Source organism: Hippocampus bargibanti, linkage group LG05, assembly GCF_051943395.1.
Source record: "Hippocampus bargibanti isolate YZ-2025 linkage group LG05, ASM5194339v1, whole genome shotgun sequence".
NCBI classification, from domain to species: Eukaryota; Metazoa; Chordata; class Actinopteri; order Syngnathiformes; family Syngnathidae; genus Hippocampus; species Hippocampus bargibanti.
The window spans coordinates 26049133-26062500 of record NC_142738.1 but is presented as its reverse complement, the minus strand read 5'-3'; the positions used below and the strand labels follow the sequence as shown (position 1 = coordinate 26062500).

The window sequence follows — 13368 nt, the reverse complement described above, 5'->3', positions numbered from 1 at the left end:
TGAAAATAGTGCTTATTATAAGGTTTCATTTTTATAAATTTGACGTTTGTAAGACGAAAAGTTTGTAAGATAAGGTGTTTGTAAATTGAGGTCTCACTGTAATTCCAAAATTATATGCATCTGGAGTTATATGAGCTTGAAATGAGGGGGGCTGTTCAAAATACAATGCAATACGTTTATATAGTACTTTAACAACAGTTGAAGCTGGAACAAAGAGCTAACATGGAAAAGAAGGGAAGGGCTTCCCCTTGTGGAAATTAAACAACATTGCCAGAGGCATTTGCCAGAGGCAGTGCCTTATCGGCACCCAAGCAGTGGCGCTCTACGTCCTATTTTCAATTCCCGAATATATTCGTGAATAGCAGTGAATGAGTTAATCAAGTTTCACCAAAAAAGCTTGTGAGCGACACTTTCACACAAGAGCATTAAAAGCGATGGAATGATTGCGGGGAAAAAATGCACTGCAAAGAAATAAATGAAATATATGCCAACAGTTTGCATCATCTAATCAATAGTTATCAAAATGTCGATCTCACATTTTGGCAGAATTTTTCTTTGGCTAAATCATCCAATTGATTTCTAATGGACCAGTTCAATTGCTTAGAAAATCAATTGAAGTCTAAATCAAAGCAAATGTTTTGTGTGTGTGTGCGTTTGTTTGTGCATGTGCGTGTGCGCGTGGGTGTGTGTGAGTGATGTATTTTAGCATGACAAAATGGCACAAAATGGTCACATCCAAAATATTCTGTGGTAACTCTCCCTCAAGTATTTGGTCACAATTCCAGTTACTATTCCAGGCGTCCCGATAGTCGAGTGGTTAGCACGGCCAATTTACTGTGCACAGGTCGAGAGTTCAAGACCTGATCCGGCCTCCTTGTGTGGCGTTTGCATGTTCTCCCCGGGCCTCTGTGGTTTTCCTCCGGGTACTCCGGTTTCCTCCCACATTCCAAGAAAACATGCATGGCAGGCTGATTCTTCTTCTTTTCCAATCGGCTTTTCCCTTCAAAGGGTCACCACAGCGAATCAGTGCATCAATCATGTTTGTTTTGGCCAAGCTTTTATGTCGGATGCCCTTCCTGACACAACCCTCTGTATTTATCCGCGCTTGGGACCGGCACAAGAAGACTTATGTCCCCTTGTGGCTACAGAACAAGCAACTCGCTCAGTAAAAGGCTCCCAAACACAAAATGGTCATCGGCGCAGCAACAATCAAAAAAGCAACACTATACTCACCATTTGAGGACAATGTTGATTGAACACTCCAAATAGTCCCAAGGTGTGGGTGTGAGAATGACTGGTTGTGTGTCTCTGGTTGCCCTGTGATTGGGTGGCAACCAATTTAGGGTGTCCCTCACCTAATGGGGCTCCATCCAGAAAATGGTTGGATGAATAACCTCCTCACAAATGATATCAAAGGTTCGGATCAGACACAAGAAATGTATGCCCCTCAGTATACATGTCATCGGAGTTGTTGTAAATAGCCCCTCTTCAACTACATATTTATTTTGATTTCAAGGATTGTATCACTGGAACGATTTTTAAGGGAGAAGAAGGGAGATATATTTCCTTTTTCAATGCCATTCAAAAAAAACAAAATAATCAAAGAGGTGCAGAAAATAAAAACAGCTGAAATGTCATGGCCAATTTGCAGACAACCTCTTTTTACCTGGGTCGCACAATGTAAACAAACATTATAGTGAGGTCTCTCGTCATTTTTGTGATGTAAACATTTTGATTTTTTTTTAAATCAACTATCTTCAGGCAACAATACATTTGCCCAAGTCTCTTGTGTGTGTGTGTGCGTGTGCGTGAGTGTGTGTGTGTGTGTGTGTGTGTGTGTGTGTGTGTGTGTGTGTGTGTGTGTGTGTGTGTGTGTGTGTGTGTGTGTGTGTGTGTGTGTGTGTGTGTGTGTGTGTGTGTGTACGGGGTGTAAATATTCATGGTCTTGGCCTTTGTTTTACACACTGCATGTTCTCAAATGTCTGTTGGGTCACACTGGCTCTGTGACCAGGACTTGGTTAAGATGTAAATAATCTACTTTGCCATGGGAACTGAGATTTCCATGAGGGAAACATGTGACTCTTTTCGTGGGGGTGTTCTGCCTTTGAATGTATCCTGGAACTATTTTTGTTTCTTCCTTGACATGTAATAACAATTAAGCTATAAAAATCAATACCAGTGAAATATTATACTCATATAGTTGATTTCTGTGTAAATGTTTTCCATTGGCTTGTAAACACCACTGCAGTATGTCTGAGGTGGCCTTATTTATTCAGGTTTAAGTCATTCTGTATTTGCGAGTCATGCAATCGTTGTCGTCAACTTGTCTTCACGCACATAAACTAACGTGCACATACAAACACAAACTGCTTAACTGCTCTGTCAAATGCCACCAATGAGACAACAAACCTTAACCTTGAGTTTCTTTTTGCGATCTCATTCACACTAACTGGACACCACACCTGATTCGATAGATTTGCCGTGTCAAATATTCAATCATTTCAAGTACCACCAAGCGTTATATTTGAAAAACGCTCACCATGCTTTTGAAGTTCATTGGTTCATACTGGTGCTCTATGTTATATTTGCCCCTTATTAATGTATCGTGAAAAAAACAAAATCTGATGCAGTTGCAGCTCCACCACAGTAAACAACCATTGCAAGATTCCTAATAACTCTGCCAGTGTCCATCAATAACAGTATTATCTGTCTATTTTTTAGTTTTGTTTTATGCAGCTCTAAATGGAGCTCAGTGAGCTGTTTATGTGTACCTAATAAAGTGTCCAGTGAGTTATTAATATCTGTGACTCTCCTGATTCCCCCCTCCCTGAAAAATAACGTCAGATACATTATCGCACACGCATATATAGTACAGTACAGTACCAACCACTTTCCTCTCTTTATCTCTGGCCAGATTCTTTGTTGCATTCCTCGAATCTCCGTTGGGTGAAAAGTCCTGATAAAAAATGAACATGTTTTCTTTCAGTGTCTCTCAACTCTCTTTCACTCCCCTTGTGTTTCTTCCTCTTCTCTCCCGTCTTCGTCCTTGCTTTTTTTTTAATGTCCTATAGCGTCATAAATTTACCGCACTCAGTTTCACAATGCTAATCTAACATTTGCAAATATTGCGGGGAAAGTAACAGACCGGGAAAGAGACCGATGGAGGGTAAGACGGATCAAGACAGATCCAGCAATGTTTCTTTTGTGAACTTTATCGCAAGTTTAGCCAAAGTGTTAGTGTAAATCAGACATGTCCAATTCCCTCCGTGGAATTCCCCTGAAACTCCCCAGGGACTTTGTGCTATATCTCAGCTGTCGGACGAGGCCTCTATCTCCCATCTCTCGCTCCTTTGTGTGTGTTTATGCATGAGCTTCACTGTTTCATCTCGGGCCAGTTTCAGTGCTCAGGCTCTTTGAAGCCAGGTAGCTGCTCAGTGTTAAATGTGACTTTGGTCACTTTCACATCCAATTTCCCAATTGAGGGAAGATTTTACAAAAAAAGAAAGATTACAAACAGATTGGACTCTGCCCCATTACGCACGTGAGAATCCAAATTTTCTTCTGTCAGTTTGAGAAAGCATATTTTAACATCAGACATTTTACCCTTTATAACATGAACAGAACATCAACAGTAGCCAAAATGGAACTGTATAGTGCCACTTAGCAGTTTTTTTTTTTGACAACGATACTAGTGCAGCGTGTTCTACCGGAAACAAATTCCTTGCGTGTTCTACATACTTGGCAATAAAGATGATTCTGATTCTGATTCTGATTCTGATGAACGAGCATCAAACTCTGTTGCACCGTCAAGGGTTTTCTTAACTATAATCAGTGTCTGAAACTCACAAAAAGTTAGATGACACCCGGGCAGACAACTCTGAAAAGTTGCCTGCCCCATTTTTCACAACTTGAAGCACAATAAGAGGACTAATCTAAATAAAACACATATTTTTAAACAGATTCTTATCTTACAGACAGTGTATTTTCGGTGTTTAAATAATATATATATATATATATATATATATATATATATATATATATATATATATCGAACCGGTAGTCGAGTGGTTAGCACACCGGCTTCACAGTGCAGAGGTCGCCGGTTCGCATCCCGGTCCGGCCTCCCTGTGTGGAGTTTGCATGCTCTCCCCGGACCGGCGTGGGTTTTCTCCGGGTCCTCCGGTTTCCTCCCACACTCCAAAAACATGCATGGCAGGCAGATTGACCACTCCAAATTGTCCCTAGGTGTGAGTGTGAGAGTGGCTGTTGTATGTCTTTGTGTGCCCTGCGATTGGCTGGCAACCAATTCAGGGTATCCCCCGCTTCATGCCCGAAGACAGCTGAGATAGGCTCCAGCAACCCTCGATGAGATGATATATATATATATCAAAGTTATTTGGATAAAACTAATCAAGGAGAAGCAATAGAAAAATCACACACACACACATGCACACACACAGTACAGTTTTTAAAGCAAATGAGGATTTATTGTGACATGAATTAATTTTTGGTTTCATTTGGTCAGGCTCGTGTTTTCTGATAGCTTGAATGTAGAAAACAACAATGCACTCAACTTGAAATACCGTACTGATTTCTCTTTTTTTAGGATAGTTGCATTGTACTATGTTGTAGTAAAGCATGACAAAAGTATCAATGGGTGTAACAAAGCAGTAAAAAACAAGGACAATAAAATGTGACAATATCATCTGGAGAACATGTTTTTTTTTAATCCACACGTTTTAGAAAACGGTTATAGTGTTGAAATAAACACAAAAATATTTGCAAATAAAGCTATCGTTTTCATTTCCACCACTATTTTAAGTTGTTTAACAATTACACAATGTAAAATTTATGAGCAGATTAAATTTGCTGATGATGTGCTGCATGCAATCGATTGATTCTGTAATAACATACATGCTTTTCAAGTGTTAATAAAACATTACATAAACACCGTCAATGCATTATAATACATTATTAATCTAAACTCTACCAAATGCTTCAAAACACTCCAGGCGAGCGAGAAGATCTGCGACGCTGAAGCATTTAGTCTCTACCGCCACCGCGTGGTTGATGGAGCCTGTTGTTGTGGCCAACTAAAAGTGGTAAGATGATCAGGTTCGGATTCATCATATTGTCCATCGACCAACAGCGAAGTAACTATCACTGCAGGGTAAAATTTTCGAAACAAAAAATATATAGATATAGAGACCATTAAAAACAAAACCTTTCTTCTGAGCTGTAACTTTGTTTAGTACTACTTTTTTTCCTCCAATACCTTGGCACCTAATAAGATGTGAAGTCGTCTGCAGAATAGCATTTCTCATAGCACTAAGGTAGAAATGGGTTTTTACAATCGTCAAATATGTTTGTCTCATACCGAATGAAATATATTTTTAAGTGCGAGCACATCATCAATTTGAAAATAATGACATACATCGAGAAACGATATCCCTGTTGAGTTTTTGAATACACAAAATACACATTTATGACAAATAGAAATTGACAATTTTTGTCATGTGTTCTTTGAAGACAGTCTTTTGCAGCCCTTGCGTAGTTATTTCATTGATAAGAAATGAAAATATGGAAAATGACAGGCATTGAACAGAATTGGTGACGTTGGCATCATTCTGAAATAAAATAAAATAAAATTGTACACCGGCCTCAAGTACCTATCGTACATTCGCTCATCAAAACGGCCGCACTCACGACAGGCATAATGGGCTCTGTTATTCACCCGCTTCAATTTCACTTCCTGCAAAGGGGAATGAAATCAAAAGCCTCATGCTCTATCCTGGATCTGAAATCCAAATCTCCAAATCTGAATGGGGATCGAACAGCAGATCACACAGGCGGTAAACGACATGCCAGTCCTGAGGGTTGCTTAGCTCATCATCTGTTTGTCCCCTGCAGAACTTCGGTCCAAATTATTGCAGAGAATGACTTGAGTCATTTCATTGAAAGTCGAGTGTCATCCAGGACTTTGTTTTTGATAAATCAACAATTCTAGTGACCCAATAAGAGGAGGGGGGGGGGGTGTCAAGGACTTTAATGTGGCCTGCACGGGCAGTACTTTTTGACTCGCCGACCTCCTCTGAGGGTTATTTTGGCCATTTCCTTTATCGTCTCATCCCTGGCCTCACCTCTCACTGTGGTCGACTGACTGGCCAAATGTTTTGGCAGTGACGTGCAGTCAGTGGAGGCAGGTGAGGCAGTGCCTCACCTGTCATCATGGAAAGCTGTCATGGAAATATCAAATGAAAAAAATAATTAAACAGTTAGATGTATTTTGTGATTTGTACTTTAAAGTTCTTGTCCATTTAACTTCACCGTTTTAGGATTTTTTTCAAAATCGCTGAATTTTCACATTTACCGTTCAAATACGAAGTAGAGACGAGCGGTGACGTCTTGATGACGTCAGTGCCTCACCAGCCATGAACCTCACCGCACGTCACTGTGTTTTGGCCTCCCTGGCCTCCCTGGTCACGTTTTTAGACACCACTGAGCTGCTCATCCATCATGTCAGGTGTTTCAACTTCACGCTCTCTCGACGGACATTGTTTCTAACAGTGGTCCCCAGTTTATATCCAAAGTGTGGAAGAAGTTTACACAAGCAGCCACTGTAAACTGGTTATCGGGGTATCACCCCCAAACAAATGGACCAAGGATCTTGAACACATGCACCCTGCATTGTTTCTGTCTACACAGACCTGCAACATGAGTCAATAAACCCTTCATTCGTGAATAATAATAAGTAGGATTTCTTGACAAATTCAACACAAAAATATTAAAAACTAAAAAGAGTCAGCAGAATTAGAATAAGTAGAAAGTGTAGAAAATTAAGAGAAATTGAGTTGGGGTTATCTTAAAAGAGGAGTTTGTTCGCAATGTCTTAGAAGTAAAAAGAGTATCAGATAGAATGATGAATCTGAAGCTACAAATTGAAGGCGTGATCTTCAATGTTGTTTGTGGGTATGCCCCACAAGTTGGATGTGATCTGGCGGAGAAGGATAAATTTTGGTTGGACTTTGATGAAGTCATACAGAACATCCCGAGAAGTGAGATTGGTGGAGACCTCAATGGACATGTTGGCGCAGGAAACAAAGATGATGAGGAGGTGATGGGCAGGTTTAGACTCCAGATGAGCAGCGTTGAAGGACAGATGGTGATCGACTTTGCTAAGAGAATGAAATGGCTCTTGTGAATACTTTCTGTCAGAAGAGACGGGAACATGGGGTGACCTATAAGAGTGGGGGAAGACGTGCACAGGTAGACTACATTTTGTGTCAACGGCGCCATCTAATGGATAACAGTGACTGCAAAGTAGTGGTTGGGGAGAGTGTAGCCAGACAGCATAGGTTGGTGGTGTGTCGGATGACGCTGGCAGTGAGGAAGATGAAGAAACCAAAGGCTGAAGTGAGGACAAAATGGTGTTAGTTGAAAAAGGAAGAGTGTTGCATGACATTTCGGAAGGAGGTAAGGCAAGCACTGGGTGGGCAAGAGGTCCTTCCAGATGACTGGTAAACTACAGCGAACATAATTAGAGACACATGTCGGAACGTACTTGGTGTATCGAGTGGAAGAAAGGTAGATAAGGAGACTTGTTGGTGCAATGGGGAGGTGCAGGAGTGTATACAGAGAAAGAAGTTAGCAAAGAAGAAGTGGGACACTGAGAGGACGGATGAGAGTAGACAGCAGTACAAGAAGATGCAGCGCACGGTTAAAGTAAAGGTGGCAAAGGCCAAACAAGAGGCTTATGATGACTTGTATGCAAGGCTGGACAACAAGGAAGGCGAGACTGATCTTTACAGGCTGGCGAGACAGAGAGACAAAGATGGTAAGGACCTGCAGCAGGTACGGGTGATTAAGGATAGAGATGGCAATGTATTGGCGGCCCGGTAGTCGAGTGGTTAGCACAGCGGCTTCACAGTGCAGAGGTCGCCGGTTCGCGTCCCGGTCCGGCCTCCCTGTGTGGAGTTTGCAGGTTCTGAAAAAAAAATGTAAAGGACAACCGACGTCTCCGGACAAGTTGTGTCAATAATTTGTAAGACAACTAGTCCGTACGTGACGTCACTAAAGGACCGCCCCTGACCGTAAAAAAAGACGCATTGTAGCGGTCCTTCCATCACGTCAATGTATTTTGCATGTAAAGTAAAGACAATTCATGCATTCTGATGTCAGTTAAAAAACAAAAAAGTGACGTTCAATGACCGATGCAGTCCACACAGTGATTGATTCTTGTGTATGACAGTATAAGTCTAAAAACTAAACAATATGAGAAGTCAACGTGGAGAAATGAACAGAAGAAGTTTAATGACAAATAGATTTTTTTTTCTTTACTTAAAGTTTCCAAATTTCCAACAAGTTCGGGATATAAATGGAAGCACTTGGAAACACTTGTCCGAAATCCTTTAATCTACCTGCAGTGTCAGGCTTTACGAGAGAAATGTGGCTCAATTCGGGTCCGTGTCCTGTTTTGCTATTTGGAGCGAAAACACAGATACGCGTTATATAATCGCTCCATTGAGCCTGTGGAAGCGAGACGGAATGCATTGACGTCACCAGGGTGGAAGCAAGGGCTCTCTCTCTCTCTCTCTCTCTCTCTCTCTCTCTCTCTCTCTCTCTCTCTCTCTCTCTCTCTCTCTCTCTCTCTCTCTCTCTCTCTCTCTCTCTCTCTCTCTCACACACACACACACACACACACACACACACACACACACACACACACACACACACACACACACACACACACACACACACACACACACACACTATTTCTCTCTGCTCTCTCTCTCTCACTCTTATGGAAATCATTTTGAGTGTTTATTCAAGATCCTTGGTATCCAGTATAATTTCTTTGAACTAGTATGTCCTTCTACCCTTACTGGGAAGATATAATATAGCAACTATAAGAGTACTTATCACATACCTGTCAACCTCCACGGATCCATGCCCTTAGAAAATGTCGTATTTTCCCTTACAAAATACAAAATAATCGTACACCATATCGTAGACCGCTACTTTCATGTCTTTTTTTTGCAAGCAACACAATACGTATATTAAACACCTTTCTTCGAAGCTTGTATCAATCCCTCGTATCGTCCTGACTTTGGCTTTGTTCACGTGTGATCGGAATGATGCAATGGGAAATCCCCAGGCGGCAGATGCATGCGCACAGTAGCATCAAACTGCTCGCTTTTTTTTGCAATGAAAAAAACAATACCGAGGCGAAATCGTTTGACTTGATTGATTTGCCGTTTCGTGATAGTCGGTGTATACCGGATGGTACCCATAATTGACAAATTTGCGTTTTTCGTCGTACACGTCTTAAAATGCATAACAAACGTACTTTGTACGGCAAAAACAGGTTGACAGATATGTTATAATAATATTTATAAGCTCATTTTAAAACTCTCAAGGACACTTTACAGTCACAGAATATTTTTTTCTACTTATATCTAACGTTTTGTCCACCACTCGTGCCACTTTCATCATATAAGTATAGAATAAATTGTGACAAAATGTGTGCTGAACGCCTAAGTAGCTCATTCGCTGCCATTCCCGAATTTATCCGGTATTTGAAAAGTGTGATGTGGAGCGCCATTCCCGAATTTGTTTGGATTTTGGATTTTCTTGCAGAGGCTGCCGATAAAGTGCTGGTCACACCTCTGGCAATGTTCTTTCCCTTCCACGACGGGGGAGTATCCTTTTGTCGCTACATATAAATCAATATGTATGTATTGTATTGTATTTTGTTCAGCTGCCCCCATTTCAAGCTCAGACAACAACAGACCCATATAATTTAGGAATTAACTCTTTTAAGTCTAAGGTTTCTTACGCTGAATTGAATGTTTATGTAGTCCTAAAACTCAATATTGTGTGCGTCCTGTAATTTGAGTGAAAATGACAAAAACCCTGGCACTGGAGTGGTCACATTTTGGCACATTTCTGGCAGTGAATGAGCTCGTAGGCATATGGCACATTTTAGTAGCCTCTTGGTTAAAATGAAGATGTAATTTATAGGATTTAGCATTGTCATTCGTAGTATGAGTACCATGCAATCTTCATTTCGTGCATTTTTGCCACGCTATTATCATGACCTTCCTCCACCAGTATGACAAAGTTGTCCGACTGGATAGGACAACTTTTGCTTGATTAAAGGTTGCGCCTTTTCGGCAGCATGACTATGCCAGTACTGTTTTTGAATGGGAGGAATGTCGGTGCCATTCGACTGCCATCGCTGGACATTTTTTTTTTTTCCAAGATGGCGCCTGAGTAGGCAGCCATCAGCAAGTGCTCTCACGAGCCTTGCTTTTTTGTTGTTTTTGTCTTGTTATTGTGTTTTCTTTTGTCACTTTATGTTGTTGTGCGTCACGTGGAACGGATACAGATTGTTTTTCAGCATTTTTGGCCACGACAATCATCAAGGAGGAGACTGTGCTGAGCGGTTGCGCCTTTTGGCAGCATGAATATGCCAGTACTGTTTTTGAATGGGAGGAATGTCGGAGCCATTTGACTGCCATCGCCGGACAGCTCTGGAGCCATTGTGCTTTTTTGCGCCTGTAATGGGCAGCATCTTCACAGCCCCGCTTTGTTCAGCGGAAAGGTCAGTGCGGTTCGACAGTCTGCGGTTGGATGGATGCATGGCTTGAGGAGCCCGCGATAAGAAGAAAGCAGCGTCAGCGCAGAGCGCCGATGCGTATGTGGAACTGTCGCGGCTTGGAATTGAAGCAGATTTATGTGGGACAGGAGATGTGAGACAATGTCTTTTCGTCAATGGATGCTACAGCTTCGTGTTTGCTTTCAACATTTAGCTTGTAGTAGACGTACAAATTCCACCATGACGTCCCTGATCCACTGCTGACATGGATGCTTTGATCCTCTCCTCTTTCAACTAGAACTGCTTCATGTCATCACAAAGAGGGTACAGCAAGTCCTGAAGAATGAATGACTGTGTCTTTGTGTTGTCATATTTGTTATTTTTGTTTTTCCCAAGATGGCGGCGCGTGAACACGCAGCGGCTCCCCTCTCCCGGCAAATTGGCGTTTTCATGTTTATTATGTTTGTTAAAGTAATTAGTAATAAGTGCCTTGCATGCTGGGTCCGAGAGGACAGTAATTTCATCTGTGCTGTATGTCATACATATTAGCATATTTTACAATAAAGCTGACTTTGACTTTGACTTTGACTTTGATAGAGCGTACCGGAATCTTCATGAGATAGAGCATATCTAATGCTAAAATGGCTTCAGTTATTTGAGCATTTGTTCATCGTCCTTGATAAGATGGCTACGAGAGTGCAAAACATGTCAAGGACTGTCATTGTGTGGAGCGCAGAAAATCCGTTTACCTGTAAGATTTACGTGCGTAGTAGCAGGTTGATGAACATCACGAGTGAAAATCAATAACGTGATTCCTTGAAAAAGGTTGAAGCCAATTAAACAAGAAAATAATAACATAATAACAATAATAATAATAATAATAAAACACTTATTATGCATTAATATTAATAATTAATCATTATGTTAATTAATTAATATTATGAATTAATGTCATAAAAATAAAATAATAACAATAAAATAATAAATAAAATGCCATGTGTGCTGCCAAAGCAGACATTGTTGATGTCTTCACAGAAGTGTTACAATGCCAATTTTATTTTAACATTTTCAGACTACGATTCATGTATTAATGAGCAGCGCGGTAGACTTGTTGGCACATCCGCCTGACAGTGCAGAGGTCGTGAGTTCAAATCCCGCTCCGGCCTCCCTGTGTGAATTTTGCATTCTCGCCCCATCCCTGCATGTGTTTTCTCTGGGTACCCCAGTTTGCTTTCATATTCCAAAAACATGTGCGGCAGGTTAATAGAACACGAGAAATTGTACCAATTGTGAGAGGAAATGGTTATTTGTCTCTGTGTATCATGCGAAAGGCTGGTAACCAGTTCTGGCTCTCCCCCGCGGGCATGCTTGGATAGTGGGATAGTCTCCGGCATGCCCGCGACCCTTGTGAGAATAAGGAGATTAGAAAATGGATGGATGGATGGATCGATAGATTAGGATACTCACGCGTGGTAGCTGGGAGCACAGAATGTGTGATGCTTCACTTCCTGCACATGCATGTATTTGTCAGTGACGTGCGGTGAGGTTCATGGCTGGTGAGGCACTGACGTCATCACAGTCAGATTTACAAAAATATGGACTCCACAAAGTAGCTTATTCACCATTTGATTGGCAACAGTTCACGTGTTTTGTTTAAAATACCATGTCAGCATTCTTTATATACTGTATACAAACTGTAATATAGAAAAAAAGAATAAAAAAAACTTTACTATCGTGTTACCTTTACTTATACATGTAAATGAAGTCCAAGTCTGTCTCAATGGAGATCACTGCCAGTGAAGAAAGTCGTCCTTGATCAGTCCTGTTCCGACTGTATGTTTTTAGTCTTTTGTGCTGAGAATGACCGCTCCACTGATGCTGTAGTAGCTGGAACAGTGAGCACGCGCTGGAGCAATTTTGTCGCCTCAGGAATAGTTTCAATGATATCCTTCTTGGCCAAAAAGCTGAGAAGCTGTCCAGGATATTTACATTCATCCCTCACCATTTGTGAGCTTTACAGTCTGGTGTTGGTCTTCCTTTAATTATTATCTCCTGCTTTGACTGAAAGTTCAGTTTAGAAAATACTTTCAATTTAGATATGTAATCCTCCATTCTGAAAACAAGGCCAAGCAACACGAAAAAATGACTGGATGGTCGCACTTAACTTGCTAACTGTTGACTAGCTTGCTGTCACTAATTCTATTATTCTGCAGACGAGGAGGCGCAAAAAAAATCTGTAATCACCAGCGCCCCTGTAACCGGCCTCAAGCCTAGGGGATGCCTGAGTCGGTTCAAACGCTTCACAGGCAGGTAGCACTGTGAACGACGAGGAAAGACGACATGAGACAACCGTGTTAATCAGCTTCACACAACGGCATTTATGACCACTCATCAAAACATCAATTCAGCAATTTCAATATCAGAATACATTCATGTGTAGATCTATACATTCAACATCTATACATTGTATATATCCTCCACATTCGCACATGCTTATGCGCGTCTGCCCGCTCGTGTGTGTTGTACTGGGAACTACAATTGACATCCAAAAATCCAAATTCATCAAAGCCACAAAATATTCATCAAAGCCACAAACAAGGTTTCATATCTAGCATCGCCCAATAAGTCCCCAATTACTTTAACATCTTGAGAATGTCTAACACTTATTATTTTGAATACCTGTGAACGACGAGGAAAGACGACATGAGACAACCGTGTTAATCAGCTTCACACAACGGCATTTATGACAACTGCGCATGCGTGAGCTGAGC

General features: G+C 41.2%; 1 protein-coding gene and 1 long non-coding RNA gene across 2 annotated transcripts in view; one reads left to right on the top strand and one right to left on the bottom strand.

Annotated features, from left to right (window-relative positions):
* Window positions 1-4534: 4534 nt before the first annotated feature.
* On the bottom strand, window positions 4535-8460 carry LOC148898339 (uncharacterized). The gene is made up of 3 exons (XR_016114988.1): window positions 8418-8460; window positions 6371-7984; window positions 4535-6236 (listed from the first exon to the last, which is right to left on the bottom strand). It is a non-coding gene; the product is annotated as an uncharacterized LOC148898339 (long non-coding RNA).
* A 1740-nt stretch (window positions 8461-10200) lies between these two features.
* Window positions 10201-13368, top strand: part of snrkb (SNF related kinase b) — a 29394-nt gene continuing 26226 nt past the window's right edge. Inside the window, exon 1 of the mRNA XM_088997494.1 lies at window positions 10201-10921. The gene's annotated coding sequence lies outside the window, so the exon portion shown is untranslated. The remainder of the gene's footprint in view (window positions 10922-13368) is intronic.